Here is a 16,249-nt window from a genome sequence, read left to right on the forward strand (position 1 = left end):
TGAACTCATGGTTTGTGGGTTCGAGCCATACATCGGGCTCTCTGCTGTCATCACGGAGCCTGCTTCAGATCCTCTGTTCCCCTCTCTCTCTGCCCCTCCCCTGCTCATGCTCTCTCAAAATAAACATAAAAAATTAAAAAAATAAAAAGCTTCTGCACAGTGAAACAATCAACGAAACTAAAAGGCAAGCTATGGAATGGGAGAAGATATTTGCAAATGATATATCCAATAAAGTGTTAGCATCCAAAATATATAAAGAGCTTATACTACTCAACACCCCAAAACCAAATAATCCGATTAAAAAATGGGCAGAAGACATGAACAGATATTTTTCTAAAGAAGACATACAGATGACCAACAGACACATGAAAAGATGCTCATCATCATTTATAATTCACTTATAATCAGGGAGATGCAAATCAAAACTACAATGAGCTATCAGGGCACCTGGCTGGCTCAGTCAGTGGAGCATGCAACTCTTGATCTTGGGGTTGTGAGTTTGAGTCCTACATTGCCTATGGAGATTACTTAAAAAATAAAATCTTAAAAAAAAAAAACTACAATGAGCTATCACTCACACATGTCAAAATGGCTAAAATCAACAGCATAAGAATCAATAGGTGTTGGCAAGGATGTAGAAAAAGGGGAACCGTCTTGCACTGTTGGTGGGAATGCAAACTGGTACAGCCACTCTGGAAAACAGTATAGAGGTTCCTCAATAAGTTAAAAACTGAACTACCCTATCTAGCAATTGCACTACTAGGTATTTACCCAAAGAGTACAAAAATACAAATTCAAAGTGATACATGCACCTCGATGTTTATAACGGCATTATCTATAATAGCAAAATTATGGAAACAGCCCTAGTGTCCATTGACAGATAAAGCATACAGAAGAGGTGATACACACACACACACACACACACACACACACACACACAGGACTATTACTTACCCATCAAAAATAATGAAATCTTGCCACTTGCAATGATGTGGATGGAGCTAGAGAGTATTATGCTAAGCGAAATAAGTCAGTCAGAGAAAGAAAAATATGACATGATTTCACTGATATGTGAAATTTAACAAACAAAACAAATGAACATAGGGAAAAAAAGGGAGAGAGAGGCAACCCAAGAAACAGGCTCTTAACTATAGAGAAAAAAACTGATGGTTACCAGAGGGGAGATGGGGGGATGGGTGAAACAGGTGACAGGGATTAAGGAGTGCACTTGTTGTGATGAGCACTGGGTGACTAAAATTTTTTTTAAATATTAAAATGGATGTTGAAAAAAAGGGTACTTAAAGCCATGGGTATAAATGAGCTTTCTCACAGAGAATGTGTAAATAAGACCAAAAAAAAAAAAAAAAAAAAAGAATCAAGGATTGAAATCTCCTTTCTGGGGTATTCCTTAACCCATCCTCTAAACATTCTTTTGGGAACCAACCTTAGCCCATTCCTCTTGTTATAATCACCCTAAGCAACTCATATTTCCCATGCTTTTAACAATTACCTAAGTGCTGATAGGTGTTTTTTTTGTTTTGTTTTTGTTTTTTTTGAGAGGGAGAGACAGACAGAGTGTGAGCTGGGGAGGGTCTGAAAGGGAGACACAGAATCCGAAGTAGGCTCCAGGCTCCGAGCTGAAGCACAGAGCCCGATGCGGGGCTCGAACTCATGAACTGTGAGATCATGACCTGAGCCAAAGTTGGATGCCTAACTGACTGAATCACCCAGGTACCCCAGTGCTGAGAGTTTTTAAATCTCGACTTCCTACCTTTGTCTCTCCTCTCAACTTCAAAATCTCATATCCTATTGCCTGACTAATGCCTCTTGTTGAATACTCCTAAACATGTCAAAAACTGAACTTATTATCACCCTGACCACCAAGCCTGTTCGTTCTATGTTCCTCATCTCAGTTGGTGGTACAATTTTCCTCCTAGGTGAAGCCAGAAACCTGAAAGTCACCCTCTTTCTCAACAGTGCTGCTAGCAACATACACATCTTACTCCTCACTAGGGTTTCGCTTTTCTTTTAAGTAATCTCTATGTCCAACGTGGGGCTTGAACTCATGACCCCAAGAACAAGAGTCATATGCTCTACTGAGTGAGCCAGCCAGGTGTCCCTCTCATTAGCTATTATTCTACTCTTCTGAAGATCTTGAATGCATCCTCTCCAACCCTCCAACTGCCCTAGTTCAGGCCCTCATCATCTTGTACATGGTATAACAATTGTATCCTCACCAGTCTCCTAGCCTTGGATCTTGGCCAAGGCTCTTCACTCCCCCCACCACAATGATCTGTTTAAGATGAAATTCTGACTATTATCTTTTCTTATAGTCTCCTTAGAGCCCTACTGGACTCTTCTCCAATGACCACAGAACTGATAGGGGTTAGCAGTTCCCAGTAGTCCTAGCCACTCACTACTTGTTACTTCTCAGTGCTGTCCAAAGTTCATCAAAGTCAGAGAACTAACGACCAATACTGACCTACCTTGGGTCTCCCTTGCTAGAGTAGGAGAGGTAGAAGACATCTTGCAGTGTGTTGAGAAGAAAACTAGTGGAAGGTGAGAAAGGGCAGACTCAGATACCCAGTGTCAATGTTTTTTTTTTTTTTTTTTAAGTAATCTCTACATCCAATGTGGGACTCGAACTCATGACCCTATGATCAAGAGTCACATGCTCAGTCACTGACTGAGCCAGCCAGGTGCCTCAGTATCAATGTTTTGACAAATTTATCCAAAAATTGAGTGAAAGGAAAGAGGAAAATTATAGTTTGAGAAGAGGTAGAACATTGTTTTTGAATTAAGGATTTGAATATATTTGTAGAGAGGGAAGAAGAAAGCAATGAAGAGGAAGAGAATAAAAATACAAGAGAGATGATGATAGCTGATGGAGTAAGATATGGAGAAACAGGGAGGGGATCATCAAGAGCTAAGATAGACAGTGCTTTTCTGTATTTATTATATTATTTAACTTTCCATAATAAGTGTGTAACATTTTTGTAAAACCAGCAAGTTAATTACTTTAAATAAATAAAAAAAAAACAGGTGGAAGCGTTAGCTTTAGACAAGAAGGCCTGAGTCTAAAGAGAAGGAGGGAAAGATGAGTGCTACCACTAGTCAGCTTGGAGGTAAAGAGAGGAAATTTCTCATCTGATGATTAGTATGTTCTCTGAAGCAGAAGACAGGCTCATGAAAGAATAAGGCCACAATGGAGGGCTTAAGAAGAATAGCAAATTCTTGGGGCACCTGGATGGCTTAGTCTGTTAGGTGACCGACTCTGGATCTTGGCTCAGGTCACGATCTCACAGTTTGTGAGTTCGAGCCCCACATCGGGCTCTGTGCTGACAGCTCAGAGCCTGCTTGGGATTCTCACTCTCCCTCTCTCTCTGCCCCTCCCCTGTTCTCTCTCTCTCTCAAATAAATAAACTTAAAAAAAGAAGGACAAATTCTTAGAAGAGGTAGACAGGAGAGTGAGAAAGGGTTGACAACAGAAAAGTACAAGGCTGCAGAACAGTATGGCAAACCCAACTGAATCTGGGAACACTAATTGTGCTCCTATATGGACTACTGTATGGACTATGATCCATACTATGATCCATAGTAGGACTATGATATTTACTACAGCAATGCTGGGCATGTTGGAAGTATAAGGGCAAAAGCACATGGCTGACTTTATTTTAAATGATTTTTTTAAACGTTTATTTATTTTTGAGACAGAGAGAGACAGAGCATGAATGGGGAGGGTCAGAGAGAAGGAGACACAGAATCTGAAACAGGCTCCAGGCTCTGAGCTGTCAGCACAGAGCCCGACGTGGGGCTCGAACTCACGGACTGCGAGATCATGACCTGAGCTGAAGTCGGCCGCTTAACCAACTGAGCCACCCAGGCGCCCCAGAACATGGCTGACTTTACTCAAGACTGGGAATAAGTTGAGCTTGTACAAGGAAATTTAATTTTAATACAAAATGTATTTTTTATCCCCCCCATTAGCTATATTTCATTGACCTTTCTATTCCCTAAAGTTTTGTACATATTACATTTTCAAATATTTTAGAAGGACCCTTGACTAGATGGTTTTCACCCAAGAAGAAAAAAGTATACTAGGTACTGCCCTATATTCCAAAATCCAGCTCTTAAGAATGGTTCCTTTTGGGGCGCCTGGGTGGCGCAGTCGGTTAAGCGGCCGACTTCAGCCAGGTCACGATCTCGCGGTCCGGGAGTTCGAGCCCCGCGTCGGGCTCTGGGCTGATGGCTCAGAGCCTGGAGCCTGTTTCCGATTCTGTGTCTCCCTCTCTCTCTGCCTCTCCCCCGTTCATGCTCTGTCTCTCTCTGTCCCAAAAATAAATAAACGTTGGAAAAAAAAAATTTAAAAAAAAAAAAAAAGAATGGTTCCTTTATAGGTAGCAGCTTCACCTGTCCAATTTATTTCTTTTTTTATTAAGTTTACTTATCTATTTTGAGAGAGAGAGAGAGAGAGCAAGCAGGGGACGGGCAGAGATAGAGAGAGAGAGAATCCTAAGCAGGCTCTGCACCGTCAGCATGGAGTCTGATGTGGGGCTCGAACTCACGAACTGTGAGACCATGACCTGAGTCAAAATCAAGAGTCGGATGCTTAACCGACTGAGCCACCTAGATGCCCCACAACAACTTTTTCCCCCCACAACAACTTCTTGTAATAACTCTGATAAATACATTCTTCAAATGAAGTGATCTGGCCTTAATATAGTATGTTACTTTCTCAGGTCATTTTGGAAGAAACAAAAAGATCTGTAATTTCCTGCCTATGTGCTTCGCCCAAATCATCAATTTTCCCAAACTGTTCTTAGTATTAGTTTTAGGTGCTACCAACTACTACTAAAACCCTCTGGTGTCCATTAAACACACTTTGCAACAAGTCACTATGCTAGCCAAAAGGGGTCTTGGAAGATAAGGAGCTGGGGAAATTTGAAACAAGTTTTCTAAGCTAAGGGTTTTTTTTTTTAAGTTTATTTATTTACTTTGAGAAAGAGAAAGAGAGCAGGGGAGGGGCAGAGAGAGAGGGAGAGAGAGAGAATCCCAAGCACACTCTATGTTGTCAGCACAGAGCCTGACATGGGGCTTGATTTCACAAACCATGAGATCATGACCTGAGCCAAAATCAAGACTCAGATTCTTAACTAACTGAGCCACCCAGGTGCCCCTCTAAGCTAAGGTTTTTTTTTTTTAATGTTTATTTATTCTTTTTTTTTTTTTTAATTTTTTTTTCAACGTTTATTTATTTTTGGGACAGAGAGAGACAGAGCATGAACGGGGGAGGGGCAGAGAGAGAGGGAGACACAGAATCGGAAACAGGCTCCAGGCTCCGAGCCATCAGCCCAGAGCCCGACGCGGGGCTCGAACTCACAGACCGCGAGATCGTGACCTGGCTGAAGTCGGACGCTTAACCGACTGCGCCACCCAGGCGCCCCTAATGTTTATTTATTCTTGAGAGAGAGAGAGAGAGAGAGAGAGAGAGGCAGAGTGTGAGTGGGGGAGGGGCAGAGAGAGCTGGAGACAGACTCCAAAGCAGGCTCCAGGCTCTGAGCTGTCAGCACAGAGCCCGACTCAGGGCTCGAACTCATGAGCCATGAGATCATAACCTGAGCCGAAGTCAGACGATTAACTGACTGAGCCACCCAGGTACCCCTAAGCTAAGGCTTTTTAATCTTAGTTTCAATTTACCTTAATACTCCTTCTAAGAAGAGGAAGGTTCTTTTCTTTTCTTTTTTTAAGTTTATTCATTTATTTTGAGAGAGAGTGCACACACACGTGCCCCTGTGCAGGCAGGGGTGGGGCAGAGCGGAGAGGGAGAGAGAAAATCCCAAGCAAGCTCCATGTCATCAGTGCAGAACCCCAAGCAGGGCTCAATATCATGAACCATGAGATCATGACCTGAGCCAAAATCCAGAGTCAGATGCTCAACAAACTAAGCCACCTAGGTGGTCTGGAAGGTTTTCTTCTTCTTCTTTTTTTTTAATGTTTATTATTTATTTTTGAGAGAGAGACAGAGAGCATGAGTGGGGGGAGGGTTAGAAAGAGAGGGAGACACAGAATCCAAAGCAGGCTCTAGGCTCCAAGCTGTCAGCACAGAGCCTGACAGGGGGCTTGAACCCAGGAACCATGAGATCATGACCTGAGCGATGCCCAACCGACTGAGCCATCCAGGTGCCCCTAGGAAGGTTGTTTTCTAAATCCTAATTAAATACAGAGAAATTCATGGGATATCAAGCCACCTGGAAGGCTGCACATTAGATGTATCCTTCATTAGATACAACAACTACAAAAATAATTAAAGAAATTAAAGTGTTACATTAGAAAATATTCACTTAATACAAAACAAAGCAGTAAAGGAGGACTGGAGAAACAAAAGAAAGAAAAAAAAAGAGATGAACCATACAGAAAACAAAACTAAAATGGCAGATATAATCAACTATATCAGTAATATTAAATGTGAATGAATTAAAGAATACAATCAAAAGGCAGTTATTGTCAAATGGATTAAAAAACAAGATCCAACTATATGCTATCTGCAGGAGAAATACTAGTTTGTGTTTATTTATTTTTTGAGAGAGAGAGAGAGAGAGGGAGAGGGAGAGAGAGATGGCCTGTGAAGGGGGATGGGCAGAGAGAGAGGGAGACAGAATCCAAAGCAGACTCCAGGCTCTGAGCTGTCAGCACAGAGCCTGATGCAGGGCTCCAACTCACAATCTGAAAGATCATGATCTGAGCCAAAGTCAGACACTTAATCGACTGAGTGCCCTAGGCGCCCCAAAGAGAAACATTAGTTTAAAGATACAAACAGGCTGGAAGTAAAAAGATCAAAAACTACATACTGCACAAACAGCAACCATAAGAAAGCTGGAACTGCTAGACTAATACTGGACAAAATGGACTTTAAGAATAAAATGTTATGGGGCACCTGGGTAGCTCAGTCGGTTAAGTGTCCAACTTTGGCTCAGGTCATGATCTCACGGTTCCTGATTTCGAGCCCCATGGTCGGGCTCTCTGCTGGTAGCACAGAGCCTGCTTTGGATCCTCTGTCCCCCCTCTCTATCTCTCTCCCCCCTAAAATAAATAAACATTAAAAAAGAATAGAATGTTACTAGACATAAAGAGGGATATTTTATAATAATAAAGCTATCAAGAATATATAACAATTAAAATATATACACGCCTAACAAAAGAACCCCAAAATATGTGAAGCAGAAACTGACAGAATTAAAGGGAGAAATACACATTTCAACAATAATAGTTGGAGACTTCAATATCCCACTTTTTTTTAGTTTATTTATTTATTTGTGTGTGTGTGTGTGTGTGTGTGTGTGAGAGAGAGAGAGAGAGAGAGAGAGAGAGAGGGAGAGAGAGAGAGAACAAGCAGGGGAGGGGCAGAGAGAGGGAAACACAGAATCCGAAGCAGGCTCCAGGCTCCGAGCTGTCAGTGCAGAGTCCCACACAGGGCTTGAACTCGCAAACCAGGAGATCATGACCCAAGCAGAAGTCGGACACTTGACCAACTGAGCCACCCAGGCACCCCCAATATCCTACTTTTAATAATGGATAGAAAAACAGTACAGAAGATTAACAAAAGAAACTGAAGACTTAAACAATACTATATACAAATTAGACCAAACATACGTCCATAGAGCACCACTTTTGGGGAGCCTGGGTAGCTTAGTCTGTTAAGCATCTGACTCTTGATTTCAGCTCAGGTCATGATCTCAGGTTCGTGGGATTGAGCTCTGGATTGGACTCTGTGCTGACAACGCAGAGTGTGCTTGGGATTCTCTCTCTCTCTCCCTCTCTCGCTGCCCCTCTCTCCCTCCCTCACACATGCATATGTGCTCTCTCTCTCTCAAAAATAAACATTAAGAAATAAAATAAGAGGGGCGCCTGGGTGGCTCGGTCGGTTAAGCGTCGGACTTCAGCTCAGGTCACGATCTCGCAGTCCATGGGTTCGAGCCCCGCGTCGGGCTCTGGGCTGACGGCTCAGAGCCTGGAGCCTGTTTCCGATTCTGTGTCTCCCTCTCTCTCTGACCCTCCCCCATTCATGCTGTCTCTCCCTGTCTCAAAAATAAATAAACGTTAAAAAATTTTTTTAAAAATAAAATAAGATAAAATAGATACTAGAAAAACAATAGAGAAAAATCAAAAGTCAATTCTTTGAGATTAACAAAACTGTCAAACCTTTAGCTGGACTGATGTGGAAAAAAGGAAAAAAGCCTCAAACTACTAAAATTGGGAATGAAAGTAGGGAATCACTACTCACATTAGAAATATAAAAAAGATTATTAGGCAGTACTATGAACAACTGTATGTCAACAAATTAGATAACCTAGATGAAATGGACAAATCTCTAGAAATATACATAATAACTAAAATGACTCAAGAAGAATAAAAAATCTGAATACATCTAAGTAAGTAAAAAGATTGAAGTATTACTCAAAACATTTCCTATAAAGGAAAGCCCAGACACAGATGGCTTCACTAGGGAATTGTACCAAACACTTATGAGTTAATACCAATTCTTCACAAACTCTTCCAAAAAAATAAAAATAAAAGAAGGAACACTTCCCAACTCACCCTATGAGGTTAGTATTACCCTGATACCAAGATCAAAGACGTTTCTGGAAATGAAAATTACAGACCAGAATCTCTCATGAATACACACACACACACACACACACACACACACACACACACTAAAAAGGATTATAGACCACAACCAAATAAGATTTATCCCAAAGATGCAATGTTGATTTAACATCCAAAAATCAGTTAGTGTAAAATACCATATCAACAGAATAAAGAACAAAAACCACATAATCATCTCAATAGACAGAGAAAACTGACAAAACCTCTTTATAATAAAACATTCAATAAAGTAGGAGCAAAAGGAACTTCCTCAGCTTGGTAAAGGGCATGTATGAAAAACCAACAGCTAACATGACCTTTCATAGTGAAAGAATGAAGGCTTTTCCTTAAGTTCAGGAGCAAGACAAATATGTCTACTGTTGCCACTTGTATTCAACATTGTACTGGAGGATCTAGCCAGGGCAATTAGACAAGAAAAAGAAATCCAAGGCATCCAGACTGTAAAAAAAGTAAAAATATCTCTGTTTATAGATGACATTGTCTTATATGTAGAAAATCCTGAGAAATCCACTAAAAAGCAATTAGAACTAATAAGTGAATTTAGCAGGGTTGCATAATATGAGATACATAAGTGTCTTTCTATACACTTATACACTTGCAAAGAACAACCCAAAAATGAAATTAAGGAAACAATTCCATTAACAATAGAATTAAAAAGAATAAAACAATTATGAATATATTTCTGAGGAAGTACAAAACTTATACTCTGGAAACTATAAAACATAGCTAAAAGAACTGGAATAAGACCTAAATAAATGGAAAGGCATCCCATTTCAGGGATTATCAGATATAACATTGTTAAAATGTGAATATCCCCACAATTGATCTGCAGATTCAATGCAATCTCCCTCAAAATTCTGGGGTTTTTTTGCAGAAATTTATAAACTGAACCTAAAATTCATATGGAAATTCAAGGTACCCAGGAGAGCCACATGCAAAAGATGAAATTGGATCCTTACCTCACATCATAGACAAAATTAACTCAAAATGGATCAAATACCTAAAGGTAACATAAACGTAAATCTTCATTACCTTGGATTGGGCAATGAATACTTAGGTATGACACCAAAACACAAGTAACCAAAAAAAAACAAAAAAACAAAAACAAAAACAAAAACAAAACAGATATGCTGTACTTAACCAAAATTAAAAACTCTGGTGCTTCAAAGGACATATCAAGAGAGTAAAAAGATTCTCCCTCTTCATCCCAGGAGGATAAGAAATGAAATACCCAATATAAACAGAGACTTAAGAGCTTAAACAAGGAGGAGAAAGAAGTCGTAGCTATAAACTGCATCTAAATTATTTTCTTATAGTTTTTAAGCCCAAGACAACCAGGATTATGAAGTTTTCTCTAAATGCAATCAGCTTATTTAACTTTATCCTTGAATGTAATCTCACATGCCTAAATTTTAGAATGCTCAGAGAAAATATACAACATATCAAAGACACTACTTTACTTGTGAGAATAACTGCTTTGGGAAAGCAGTGCACAGGTGCCTCAGTGGGTTAAGCATCTGACTCTTGGTTTTGGCTCAGGTCATGATCTCATGGTTCGTGAGTTCAAGCCCTGCATTGAGCTCTGTGCTGATGGCACAGGGCCTGCCTGGGATTCTCTCTCTCTGCCCCTCCCTTGCTCTTTCTCTCTCTCAAAATAGATAAATAAACTTTATGGAAAAAGTTTTTAAAATTAAAAAAAATATAAAAAGAGGGGCGCCTGGGTGGCTCAGTTAGTTAAGCGTCCAACTTCGGCTCAGGTCATGATCTAATGGTCTGTGAGTTCGAGCCGCACATTGGGCTCTGTACTGACAGCTAAGAGCCGGGAGCCTGCTTCGGATTCTGTGTCTCCCTCTCTCTCTGACCCTCCCCCATTCATGCTCTGTCTCTCTCTGTCTCAAAAATAAATAAACATTAAAAATAAAAAATAAAAAGACAATTCAGCAGGTAAACTATGTTTTAAAGCATAAAAATTTACTTAGGGAGAATTCAGAAGATGATTTATTTAGACAGTAAGTTGTATTTTACTCTCCCTGCTTTCAAGAGTCAAAATGTGAGAGGTGTTAGAACCTCCCCATTCTAAATTAGTGACCACACCATGTGTCCTGAATCTTGGCTCCCTAACCCAAGGACTTCAATGACTTTTATGTCACAGAACCTAAAAAAAGAAGTTATCAAACGCATGCAAGACAAAAATCCCCCAGTTAGTGCCATCAGATCTTGTTTGAGAGATGACAGCTTATCAAAAGGTCTTCGTAGAGAAAGTGGTTCAAAGATATGGGGAAAAATAACTCAAATTTGGAGGATAAGGTTGAGCTTCTCCAGGACAATGAGGAAAGAAGGTACTAAACTTCCAGGGAGAAATAGAAAAAAGAGAGAGAGACAACTCACAGAACGAGAGAAAATATTTGCATGCGAATTATATATATATATATATGTATATATATATATATATATATATATATATATATATATACACACACACACACACACATATATGTATATGTATATATAGATATAGATGTAAAATCAACATATATATAAAATGAACATATATAAAAATCAACGTATATATAATCAACACATACATACATATATATAAAATCAACATATATATATATATATGTATATATACGTTAAGGGGCTAGTATATAAATTCTTACAACTTGATAATAAGATAAATAGTCCAATTAAAAAATTGTCAAAGGAGACTTCCAATATCCAGTCTGGCATATAAGGAGTTTAGAAGTCACCATTCTGTCCTAACAAGTAAAAAGCTTAATAAACTGAAAAATCAACAACTCTTCCTGGATCTGTCAGAAAAGTAAGGTCACAAGGCTAACCATTGCCCCCAAAATTGGAGAGGTAGGCAGACACAGAGAATTATAACTTGCCACAACAGAAACCCATGAACAGAAACTTCTGTAGGAACCAGTACTGGCATAGAAAAATCTGAACTATACGTGGGTTCAAGCCCCACATCAGGCTCACTGCTGTCAGTGCAGAGCCCACTTTGGATCCTCTGTCCCCCACCCCTCTAACTCTCCCCTCATCTCTCTCTCTCAAAAATAAGTGAACATTAAAAAATAGAAGAAAAATCTGAACTGTAATTGATGAAATGCTGGAGGCTCAGAGTGGACAAGCCTGAGAGATTAAAAAATCCAGGGAGACCCAGTCATGGAGGATCCCCATAATTTTGTGAGTTTTACCTCCAGATTCTCATAGGGCATACTAATAAAAAATCTCCTCAGGATTCTAGCAAGAGGAGAGGAATGTAATCATTTAAAAATATGCCATGTCATTCTGTTCTACCTAACAAGACCAGCCTTGAAAAGAAACTACTTTATGACAGCCTAACCTATTGGGGTTTTATCAGAGCATAACCAACATGGGGTAAGGGAAATACCCAACTCCTGACCCCTCTAGCCACCCTGTATCACCTAAGGGGTAGAAGGAAAAAATTGAGAGACACAAGTTCACAGCCCAGGGGCACAGTCTACTAAAAAACTGAGACCTCATCATAGGATGATAAAATGCTTACCCTCCTGCCACACTTTGCCAGTATATTACTACAGGTCTATTTACCAAAGTTCCTTTCATCTAGCACATCATGTCTGGTTTCCACCAAAAATTACAAGGCATACCAAAAGGCAAAGAACACAGTTTGAAGAGACAGAGCAAACATCAGAACCAGACTCAGATGTTGGAATGATCAGAACATAAACTTAAAACAATTATGATTAATATGCTAAGGGCATAACATGCAAGATAACATGCAAGAAGAGATGAGTAAAGTTTTTTTTAGAAAATTTTTTAATGTTTATTTATTTTGAGAGAGAGAGAGAGAAAGCACGAGTAGGGGCGGGGCAGAGAGAAAGGGAAAGAGAGAAAGGATCCTAAGTGGGCTCTGAGCTGTCAGCATAGAGCCCGACGCAGGGCTCAAATTTACAAACTGTGAGATCATGACCTGAGCCAAAATCAAGAGTCAGACACTTCACTGACTGACCCACCCAGGCACCCCAAGAAAAGATGAGTAATTTTAGTAGAGAGATGGAAATTCTAAAAAAGAATCAAAAAGTATTGCTAGAGATCAAAAACACAATAACGAAAATTAAGAATGCCTTTGACAGGCTCATTAGTAGACTGGACGTGAATCTCTGAGCTTGAAACTAACTCAATAGAAACCTCCAGAAATGAGGGACGCTTGGGTTGCTCAGTCAGTTAACCACCCAACTTCGGCTCAGGTCATGATCTCACAGTTCGTGGGTTCGAGCCCCCCGTCAGGCTCTGTGCTGACAGCTTAGAGCTTAGTGCCTGCTTCAGATTCTGTGTCTCCCTCTTTCTTTGCTCCTCCCCCATTCATGTTCTGTCTCTCTTTGTCTCTTAAAAATAAATAAATAAATAAAAAGTTAAAAAAAAAAAAGAAACCTCCAGAAATGAAAAACAAAGTGAAAAAGACTTTCTTAAGAAAAGGGGACAAAAAATCTAAGAACTGTGGGTAAACAAAAAAGGTATAATGTATACATGATGGGAATACCAGGAGAAGAAAGAGGAAGAGGAAAAGAAGAAATTTTTCTTATTCTTAAGTAATCTAACAGTTTGCTCAAAATAATAACAGCAACAATGTATTCAATTATGTGTGTGTGTGTGTGTGTGTGTGTGTGCGTGTATGTCTGTATGCTTAACATAGGTGAAACGAATGACAGCAATGATACAAAGGATGGGAGGGAAGAATTAAGATTATTTTGTTATTATAAGGTATGCACATTACCTGTGAGGTGATATAGTGTTGTTATTTTGTTATTTGAAAAGTGGACTTGGATTAGCTGTAAATGTATATGGAAAACTCTAGGGCAATCACTAAAAAAAGGTTAAAAAAAAGAAATATAATCGATATACTAAGAACAGAGACAAAATGGAATCATATAAAATGCTCAATTAAAACCACAAAAGGCAGGGACAACTGGGTGGCTCAGTCGGTTAAACATCCGACTTCAGCTCAGGTCATGATCTTGCAGTTCATGAGTTTGAGCCTCGCGTCGGGCTCTGTGCTGACAGCTCAGAGCCTGGAGCCTGCTTCAGATTCTGTGTCTCCCTCTCTCTCTGCCCCACCCACGCTTGCACTCAGTGTCTCTACCTCTCAAAAATAAATAAATATTTAAAAATTTAAAAAAAAAACACAAAAGGCAGAAAAAGAGTAGAAGAAAATGTAGAAAAAAAATGACAAGGATAACAAAGAAAACACTAACAAAAGTGGTAAACATTATCACTTGAATGTTAATGGTCTAAATGTACCAATTACAAGAGACTGTCTGAGTGGATCAAAAAACAAGATCCACCTATATGTTGCTTACAAGAAACCCACCTTAAACATAAAGACATATAGATTAAAAGTAAATAGGTAGAGGAAAATATTCCATGCTAGCACTAATCAAAAGAAATCAGGAGTAGCTACATTAATTTCATACAGAACAGACTTCAAAACAAGGAAAGTTATCAGGGATAAAAAAGAGCATTGCATAATGATAAAAGGGTCATTTCTCCCAAGAAGATAGTAACAATCTTTAATGAGTATGCACCCAACAACAGAGCATCAAATTATGTGAAGCAAAAGCTAATAAAATTTCAAAGAAATAGACGAATTAAGTGTCTTAATTAGAAACTTCAATACCCCTCTGTCAGAAATGGACAGATCCAGCAGTCAAAAAATCAATAAGGATATAGTTGAACTCAACAGCACCAACAATAAACTTGATATAATTGACATTGGTAGACTACTTCATCTAGCAACAGCAGATTACAAGTTCTTCTCAAGTTCACATGGAACGTTCACCAGGACAGATCACATTCTGGGCCATAAAACACACCTAAACAATTTAAAAAAAAATTAATGTTTACTCATTTTTGAGAGAGAGAGCACAAGTGAAGGAGGGGCAGAGAGAGACACACAGAATCTGAAACAGGCTCCAGGTTCTGAGATGTCAGCACAGAGCCTGACACGGGGCTTGAACTCACGAACCATGAGATCATGACCTGAGCCAAAGTTGGATGCTTAACGGACTAACCACCCAGGCGACCCACCTTAACAATTTAAAGAACAGAATTTAAAGGAATAGGATTCATACAATTTCTGTCTATGTATGTCATACAATTTCTATATGTATGTCATTATACATTTGTCACCATCCACAGAATGCACAACACCAAGAGTGAACCCTAAAAGTAAACTATGGATTTTGGATGATACCGGTGTGTCTATGTAGGCTCCTCGATTGTAACAAATGTACCACTCTGGTGCAGGGTGTTGATCTGTGAGGGAGGCTGGGGTGAGGGGTCAGGGGTATATGGGAACTCTCTGTACTTTCAGCTCGATTTTAACATGAACCTAAAACTGCTCTAAAAATAAAGCCCACTTAGGGGGAAAAAAAATGAAAATCAGAGATGCTTCAAACAGAATGTGAAATAACAACCTGTACCTTTAACAAAAATCCTGTACCTTTAAACTTTCTCTTCCATGGCTCCTTTTTCGGCCTTTTATGTGTCCATAAAAAGCACAGTCCATGTCCTCCTTTGCTATAGACTGAGAGGCCGACCTCCTCCTCTCTAACTTGAACAGGTTGGCCAGAGAGCCTCGTTAGAACCTCTGTGACACTTCAGCTCCAGGCATTCTTCTTCCCAGACAAATGAGCTCATAAATCCAATCCAGAAGGTGATCTGCACTAACTATGGAGACTTACACTCTTACACTCTTACACTCTTATCATCTTCTGTGTTTTCAACCAGCATGCCCTGTCCACCTAACCTGTCTGCCATTTTGCCTTCCTCCTGAAAAGTTAAGATCCGAGTCAAACAAACACAAATATTAAAAAACACTGATGGTAAATCTATGTAAGAATGCTAATGTTAAAAGCACTATTCCAGAAAGAAAGTGTACGGGAGACCTAGTTCGTTACAAACTCAGGAAACAGGAAGTCAGCCACCTTTGAATTGGCCTAATTAGCACTCACTGTAGCCTGATCTCCAAGAGATTTTGACCCTGAAACTACTTGCCACAAGCCTCTCTGACAAGAAATAACTAATTGCATACCTACCTGTGAAGAATAATTCATCTCATTATTGAACATCCATCTTGCTAACTCTCCCTTCCACTGCCTGATAACAGTGACTATATATTGAGTTCTAAGTATGTGCCAGGCATCATGCTACACACTCTCTCTATATATATTTTTTCATTTAATTCTTACAATAACCATTTAAGTACCCTTAATCTATCTGATAGGTAAAGAAACTGAGGTTTGGAGAAGGTAAGTCACTTTTCCATGATCACACAGCTAGTAAGTAAAAGAGCCAGGATTCATTCTCTTAACTCTTAAACCATAAAGAAATCCTGGGGTGCCTGAGCGGCTCAGTCAGTTGAGCGAATGACTTCACTCAGGTCATGATCTCATGGTTCATGAGTTCGAGCTCCGCATCGGGTTCTGTGCTGACAGTGTGGAGCCTGGAGCCTGAAGCCTGCTTTGGATTCTGTGTCTCCCTTTCTCTCTGCCCCTCCCCTGCTCGCTCTCTGTCTTCTCTCTCTCTAAAA

Source organism: Leopardus geoffroyi, chromosome X, assembly GCF_018350155.1.
Source record: "Leopardus geoffroyi isolate Oge1 chromosome X, O.geoffroyi_Oge1_pat1.0, whole genome shotgun sequence".
Taxonomy (NCBI): Eukaryota; Metazoa; Chordata; class Mammalia; order Carnivora; family Felidae; genus Leopardus; species Leopardus geoffroyi.